Raw genomic sequence first — 7,896 nt, 5'->3', positions numbered from 1 at the left:
GTTGAGAGCTTAATGGTTTCTGTCGTCTCCTGTGTGGAAACCACTATCCTGCACTCTTCTTGCAAGGAGCAGATGTCCAGAGCACAATTAGGCAATTTTTCAGCTCTTGCACTTTGTGTTTCTTTCAGCCTTTGGCAACCACCAAGAATGTTGTAGCAACACAATGATCACTGAAGAAAGAAAGGCAGAAATTTTAACCCCTTGGGGAAAGATTTTTTTTTCTTTTTATGACCCTTTTTATTAGAGTGGAGTTGGGACGACTGAATGGAGCCAAGCGAGCATTTACTGGCTTACTTCCTGACACCTACACAGAGTTCACAGCAGATATTTTCTTCACGGCCTGAGAGAAACGTCTGTCACTGCCTAGGATTGAACTCTCAACCTCCTGAGTGTGAGGTGAGCATCTTTACCTCTAGGCCACCGTGCACTCCTTTTTGGGAAAGATTAATTGGTTTAGAATAAAACAGTTGAAAACATGGGCTCTAGTTAAGAAACAGCAACTTGCATGCATGTGTATTTTATCAAAACAATTCAGGGATGCTGGATCTTAGAATGCCCAGTCCTGATTTAAAGACATAATTGTGGACATTAATACCACTGGTAATATTAAGTCCATTCTTCAAATACAGAAAGCCAGAACAAAAAAAGAATAAGCCGGGGCCACTCTTTCAGGGTGGATTTTTTAAATTATTGTTGTGGGTGTGTGGCTGTGGCTTAGCTGTGTATTTGCTTGGGGAGCCCTTTAAGAATCTCTTGATTCACAAGACTCATTTACATTTTAACTTCTTTAACATTCAGTAGAGAATTAAATTAAGCAAGATGGTAGTAATGTGGTTTTTCAAAGAGTTTATTCATATTTTTAATTTCTTTAACCTTCAAAAAAGAAAAGTAAACAAGATGTTGTGAATTTTGTATTTGAGAGGATTATTTATTATCTTACATATGCATATTGTATAGTTTCTTTCCTGAAAAACAGAGCAAGCTTGGGTGTTATTTACCCAGTCCCTCTTTAAAGATAAAAACATTTATAGTTCATTTTTAAAATGTCCATCTATGAGTTCATTGACCTAAGCCGGATCTTTGGTTTCACATGAAGGAGGATTCTTTTTAAAATTCAGCCATATAAATCTAAAAGTTGATGTGTGCGTGTAAATAGTAGATTTTTTAAAAAGTTGACAATAAATCTAAATATTGAAAGTATTTTGTAATATTCGGAAGCCCAGAAACAATAAAACTAGTAAGTAACCTACAAGGGTTATCAAACGATCAAGTTATTCATTAACACTAAATTGCCAAGCTATAAACAGCTTCGTATCTATGTCATACTGTATTGCAACACATTACAAATGAATGACGACAGACGTAATCAGATTATCTGAGGGTTTTTTTTTAAAGGCTTGCATCTATATAGTGCTGGAGAAGACTCCTGCAAGTCCCTTGGACTGCAAGGCGTTCAAACTAGTCAGTCCTAGAGGACATCAACCCCGACTGCTCTTTAGAAAGCCAGATCCTGAAGTTGAAACTCAAATACTTTGGCCACTTAATGAGAAGGATGGACTCACTGGAGAAGGGCCTAATGCAATTAACAACAACAACAACATCTATATAGTAACCCTAACCCTAAATCTACAACCTATACACAAGCCCCACAACCACGTCAAGGTAGTGCCTCACTGGGGGATTATTATTATTATTATTATCGATCATCGCACAGTCAGCCAGATGTTCAGACTGGATTTGGCATTTTGTCTACCTATCGAGTCCTTACCCAGGACCTGGGATAGGCAGATGTGGATGTTTGATGGTATTACAGATATCGTCGCAGGATGGAAGCAGTTCCTAGTAAGGCCGCCTTTTGCAATTGACTAATAGCGAATTTGTCAATGCCAATGGTGTTCAAGTGGTGCTCCAGTTGTTTTGGGATTGCACCCAAGGAGCCTATTACTATTGGTACTACCCTTGCTTGCTTTTGCCACAGTCTTTCTATTTCTATTTGTAGGTCTTTGTATTTTGTTATCTTCTCCAGTTCTTTCTCTTCTATTCTGCTGTCTCCAGGCACTGCCACGTCCACTATCCAGACTTTTTTGTCTTTCTTATCGACAATTGTTAAGTCTGGGGTGTTATGTTGCAGGTGCTTGTCTGTTTGAATTCTGAAGTCCCAGAGCAGTTTAATTTTATCATTTTCTATGACTTTCTCTATTTTATGATCCCACCAGTTTTTGCTTACAGGCAAATAATATTTTTTGCAGATCTTCCAATGCACCATTGTTGCTACTTTGTCATGCCGCTGCTTGTAATCAGTCTGTGCAATCTTCTTGCAACAGCTTACCAAGTGGTCCACTGTTTCTTCAGCTTCTTTGCATAGGCGGCACTTACTGTCTGTTGCTGTCTTCTCAATTTTGACTTTGTATGCATTTGTCCTTAAGGCTTGGTCTTGTGCAGCCAGAATTAGTCCCTCGGTCTCTTTCTTCAATTTTCCTGCTCTTAGCCATTGCCAGGTTTTATTATTATCTGCTTTCCCAGCTATTTTTTTCATGTATTGGCCATGTAGTGCTTTGTCTTCCCATGCCTCTATTCTGTTCTTCATTTGGTCTTTCTTGTAGGCCAGTTTGGTCTCTCCAGTAGTTAGTAAGCCTTCCTGATATACTAATTTCAGTGCATCTTCATCATTGTTCTTCAGATATTCTTCCAAAGCCATTTTTTCTTCTTCAACCATCTGATGTACTTGTAGCATTCCACGCCCACCTATTTGCCTTGGTAGATAAAGTCTATCAATGTCACTGCGTGGATGAAGGGCATGATTCATTGTCATTATTTTTCTGGTCTGCCTATCCATTGCTTTTAGTTCTGCTTGAGTCCAGTCCACTATTCCAGCTGTGTACCTAATGACTGGGATTGCCCAGGTGTTGATTGCCTTTATGGTATTTCCTCCATTGAGTTTGGATTTTAAGATCTTCTTCACTCTCTTGATGTATTCACCTCTAATCTTTTTCTTGACTTCAGTGTGCTTGATGTTGTCAGCTTGAAGGATACCCAAGTATTTGTAGTACTCTTCCTCATCCAGACTCTTAATGTTATTTTCGTGGGGCATCTTGATTCCTTCAGTTTTCATTATTTTTCCTTGTTTGATAGTAAGTGTGGCACATTTGTCCAAGCCAAACTCCATTACAATATCTTGGCTATATATACGGACAGTGTTGAGCAGCGATTCTATTTCAGATGATGTTTTTCCATACAGCTTCAGATCATCCATATAAAGGAGGTGGGATAGTCTGGCAGATGTTTTTGATGTTTGATAGCCATGTCCTGAGTTATTCAGTATTGTTGACAGAGGAAACAGTGCAATAACAAATAGTAATGGTGATAATGAATCTCCTTGAAATATTCCTCTCTTGATATTAACCTCTCCCAGCTCTCACCATTGATCTGCAACTGTGTCTTCCATTGTGCCATCGATCTTTGCACAAATTTTCTGATGTTTCTACTGACTCCTGTTATTTCTAGGCACTTTATTATCCAATCATGTGGCAGAGAGTCAAATGCCTTTTTGTAGTCAATCCATGCCACATTCAGGTTGGTCTTCCTTCTCTTGCAGTTTTCCAAGATCATTTTGTCTATTAGGAGTTGATCTTTTGTTCCTCTGCTATTGGGGCGGTTTCCTTTCTGCTCAGGTGGAAAGAGATTGTTTTCAACTAGATGCTGTTGCACTGCATCAGCTACACACCAGTTAGTAATTTGAAAGTTGTTGGTAAGCAGGTAATTGGCCTGTAGTTACCTGGTGTTGCCCCTTTTGCTGGATTTTTCATTATTAGGTAGGTTTTCCCAGTTGTTAGCCACTTTTCAATTTCTCCTCCTTGTAGTATATTGTTGAACTGTTTGGCAATGAGTGGGTGTATAACAGTTAGATGTTTCAACCAAAACCCATGCAGTTCATCTTCACCTGGTGCTGACCAATTTTTGATTTTCTTTGCTCTTTTTTCTACCATTTTTGTTGTTATTACTAGTTCTTTCATTTCAACTTCTGTTTTATTTGCATCCACCTCTTTTAACCAAGCCGCATCCTTGTTGTATTTCTTTGGGTTATCCCATATCTGCTTCCAGAACTGCACTGTTTCTTCCTTGTCAGGTACTGACTGATTCCTTGCAGTTTCTCCATTGATGGATTGGTAGAAACGTTTCTGATTGGATTGAAATTGGAGGTTCTGCCTATAGTTTGCAATTCGAGCTTCATATCTACTAATTTTCCTGGCTATAGCAGTTATTTGTTGCTTTATTATTTCCAGTGCTTCCTTGATCTTCCTTGTTTCTAAGTGGTATTTCTTGATTAGGTATTCTTTGGTCTTCTTGTTCTTCAACTTCTTTTCTTTCATCTATTCTAGCTTGCTTGCACGTGATCTTAACTTGCTGATCTTATTTTCTAGTCTAACCTTCCATTTTTCTGGTGCACTGTTTGTTTGTTTTTCTTCTTTGTTGATTTTGCATCCCAGGTATTCTGTTATAACTGCAGCTGTGCTGTACATTAGTTGGTTTGTTTCTTGCACTGAATTGGTGCTTATACTTGATATTGCAATATTTGCATCTTTTAATGCTTGTGCTAGCTGTTTCTTTGGAACAAGCTTCAATGCAGGCAGCCTTATTCTGGTGTTTTTGTGCTGTTCTAGATGCTCAATTATTCTTTGTTTCAATTCTTTTATTTCTTTAGTTAGAGGGTTTTGTTCTTCCTGAGGAAGAGGTGCCTGGTTTCCAAATGAGAACAGTTGTATATCTCTGCTGGATTCCTTCACTGCCAACCCCCCCTGGTTTGCCTCTACCTTCTGAATTACTTCTGGTAAGGCTCTGATTTCTTTGCCCTGGGTAAAACTTTGCAGTTCGTCCAATTCTGTTTCTGTGAATATTTTATTTCGTGTTATAAATCGGCGTTGATCTGCTAGTCTCTGTTCTGTTATTTCTGATTCTGGATGTTGTTCTTTCCAGAACTGGTGCATTCGTTTTAGATATCCTCTTCTTGTTGGACTTGATCTGTAGTAACAGATCATTAGTTCTTTGTTTTCCATCACTGTGTATCTGCGACGGGTAAACACCTTTTCTTCCAGTAGTTCTGCAGCTGCTGGCCCTGGTTGCTCAGCCAACAGTCCTGAGTCCTGTAACCCATTTTTCACCAGATATCCAGGAACTCCAATATCTAGCGCGGACCTTGTTAACCTGGGCGACGTCCGAGCCGGTATGGCATTCTGCAATTTACGTCTCACCATATTTTTTATGGGAGAGACATTCTTTGTCTGACTCCTCTGATGAGACCTGTCCAGTATGGTTGAACCTCTGGCATAGCTCTCATCTTCCTCAGAGTATTATTATTATTATTATTATTATTATTATTATTATTATTATTATTATTATTATTATAACACAAAGACCCTGTGGGACTATCACTATGGGTTTTTACACTAGCACTGCAAGGATGATGCTTTTGCTTCAGGTCTCAGCCATTAAGTCATTTAGACCAGAGGTTCTTTGGAGAGAGGTTTTTCCATGGACTGGAGGGTGCGTGGTTTTGTGTGCTGCTTACATCCTGTGGATGGGACTTTGCTTGTTTGTGCAGACCAGTTGCTGGCATGCTGTGGCCCGGTACTGGTCCATGGACCGGGGGTTGGGGACCCCTGATTTAGACTAAAGTCTTCCTTTGTGCTAAAGTTCTATTATTGAATGGAACTTTCCTACTCAATTCCCTTTACACTACTACTGAAACCTGCACTGTCTCTTTGGGTATGAAGTCATATTGGCTGAGCCTCAAGGGGACTTCAACCTCGCTATCCAACTTAGGTGAACTTATTTTGAGCTTTCTACTTCGGATGCTATAGCCAGATAGGTCTTGGAGCACATCCATCCAGATTAGATCTTAGCCTAAAGGCATGGCAAATTGATATCCTCCTTTCCTTTACACATAAACTATAGCAATTTCACAGCTTCTATATTACCATATGCCTTATCATAATTTCAGCACTAATTAATGATTTTAAGCAAATGGGTATGGTAGTCCTCTATTTATGAGCAAATGTTTAACAGCTGTTCTAAATTACAGCAGACCCCCCAAAAGCTACTTATTACCTGGTCCCAAACTTATAGCTGCTGCAGCACCCGCATGTTCATTCAACCTTACAATCAACTGCAGGTGTGATACAGTGTCACCCTCCACCTACTTTGCCCCAATATCTTCCAGCTGTTCTTAGGCCTGATCCCCATCAGGCCCCATACACTCCTCCTTAGTTACCTATGATTCCAGTAGCCAAATTGCATTCTGGGAGCTGTAAATATCACCTCTGCTTCTGGAATCACACCACGTAGTCATGTAATGAAGCATCCATGTAAAGAAGTACTCTTGAAGGCCTCAGAGCTCCTCAAAAGGTAAGTGTCAATGCTGCTAACATTGGATGTTTTTGCTTTGACAACATGTGGAGATGCAACCATTTTCCTTCTTATGTTTTACTCTTAGAATTAGAGTTAGAATTAGATGATTCTGGGGGGAAGAGGAGGAATGTGCATGGGAGTTTAGTTAGACATAACAATACTGTAACCAGTGTGAGAATCAACGTTTTTTAAATAAGAGATGATAAGAATTGGTGGGCTGGAGAACTGAAGGGAGTCTGTATTTCAAATTAATTGGAAAATGTGATTTATGACTGTAAATTAGAGGAGGGAATTGTGCTTTGATACTATGTGCTCAGGGGAGGGAATTCAGATTTTGGCTTTGGCTATGTATGTGCTGATGCTATGCTTTTCAAATAAAGATTCTTTAAGGTAAACAAGATCTCGAAGTTCTTTGAAGAGTTTCATCCATTGGAACCATGACAGTAAGTGGAAAGGAGGGTGTTTGGCCTGGTGGGATGGGAATCAGGCCTAAAGCTTGGGAGGAGAGAAACAAAGTGGGAATGGGGAAAGGGGATATACGGGGCAGAAAACAGAGCACAGGGTATCGTGGTGGGGGGAGATTTAGGAATGCTGGGGCTGTGCTAGACCTCCAAGGGCCTCCCCCAACCTTGAGGCACCCTGTGTTCCCCTAACAACTGCATGTTGTTAAGCACATGCAGGGATGGGAGATCACTAAATGAGATACTTCACTAAGCAGCCATTGCAACATGCAACTTTAATGGGCAGGCTTCATTACAGCCATATCTCAAGGACTAGCTGTATTTCTAATTTACCAAATCATCTTGGTAACACACACTTGATTTAAGAATGTCCTTTGGAAGAAAACAAACTTGTGGAAGTCAAATGTTAAGATAACTTTGGACATAAAATTTAAAAGTGTTGGCAAATTGGTTCAGTTCTACTGACCAAAAGTATAACAGAATAATACAATAATTAATTCAAAATAGGCTAAATCTTTAAAACTTTTCATGTCTTAGTTAGCTTTTGGCAATCTTTCCTGTTGCAGTTATAAAACTACATTGGAAAAGAATTCTATATGATACAGTATATTTACTTGTACAGGATTTCGCAATATTTAAAAGATCATTATGAGAAAAGCAAATAAGTACGGGGAAAACACCCACTGACAAATACTTCCTTATGTGTCATGGCATGATTGACCTTGTAATCCTGGAACAGATCTTCATATAACTATTTTCGAAAAATAAATAGTCATTTTACAGTTTAATGCATCTTTCTGTATAAATTTTAAGAATCTGGGGATTGCTTAAAACAATTAAGAACATGACAAAGCTATTTTAAAATGACCAAAGTGAGGGAAAATAACAATAAACTTGTTTTCATTGTAGTTCAGAAAACAAAATTCAAAGATCTTTTCTCGTGACAAAAGTCTACTTAGTCTGATAAGTTATAATAGTTGAGCTACCCAAAGCAATAGTTGAGCTACCCAAAGATGACTCAAGCTTCTAG

General features: G+C 39.0%; 1 protein-coding gene across 1 annotated transcript in view; it reads left to right on the top strand.

Moving 5' to 3' along the window:
* Nucleotides 1–240: 240 nt before the first annotated feature.
* LOC120305821 (deleted in malignant brain tumors 1 protein-like) overlaps nucleotides 241–7,896 on the top strand; it is a 28,273-nt gene continuing 20,617 nt past the window's right edge. Inside the window, exon 1 of the mRNA XM_039338226.1 lies at nucleotides 241–396. The gene's annotated coding sequence lies outside the window, so the exon portion shown is untranslated. The remainder of the gene's footprint in view (nucleotides 397–7,896) is intronic.

The sequence above is a fragment of the Crotalus tigris genome, unplaced genomic scaffold (genome assembly GCF_016545835.1).
Source record: "Crotalus tigris isolate CLP2741 ecotype Arizona unplaced genomic scaffold, ASM1654583v1 scf7180000017536.10889498, whole genome shotgun sequence".
Lineage (NCBI taxonomy): Eukaryota > Metazoa > Chordata > Lepidosauria > Squamata > Viperidae > Crotalus > Crotalus tigris.
The sequence above is the reverse complement of the archived record's forward strand: the minus strand, read 5'-3'. Positions and strand labels throughout refer to the sequence as shown.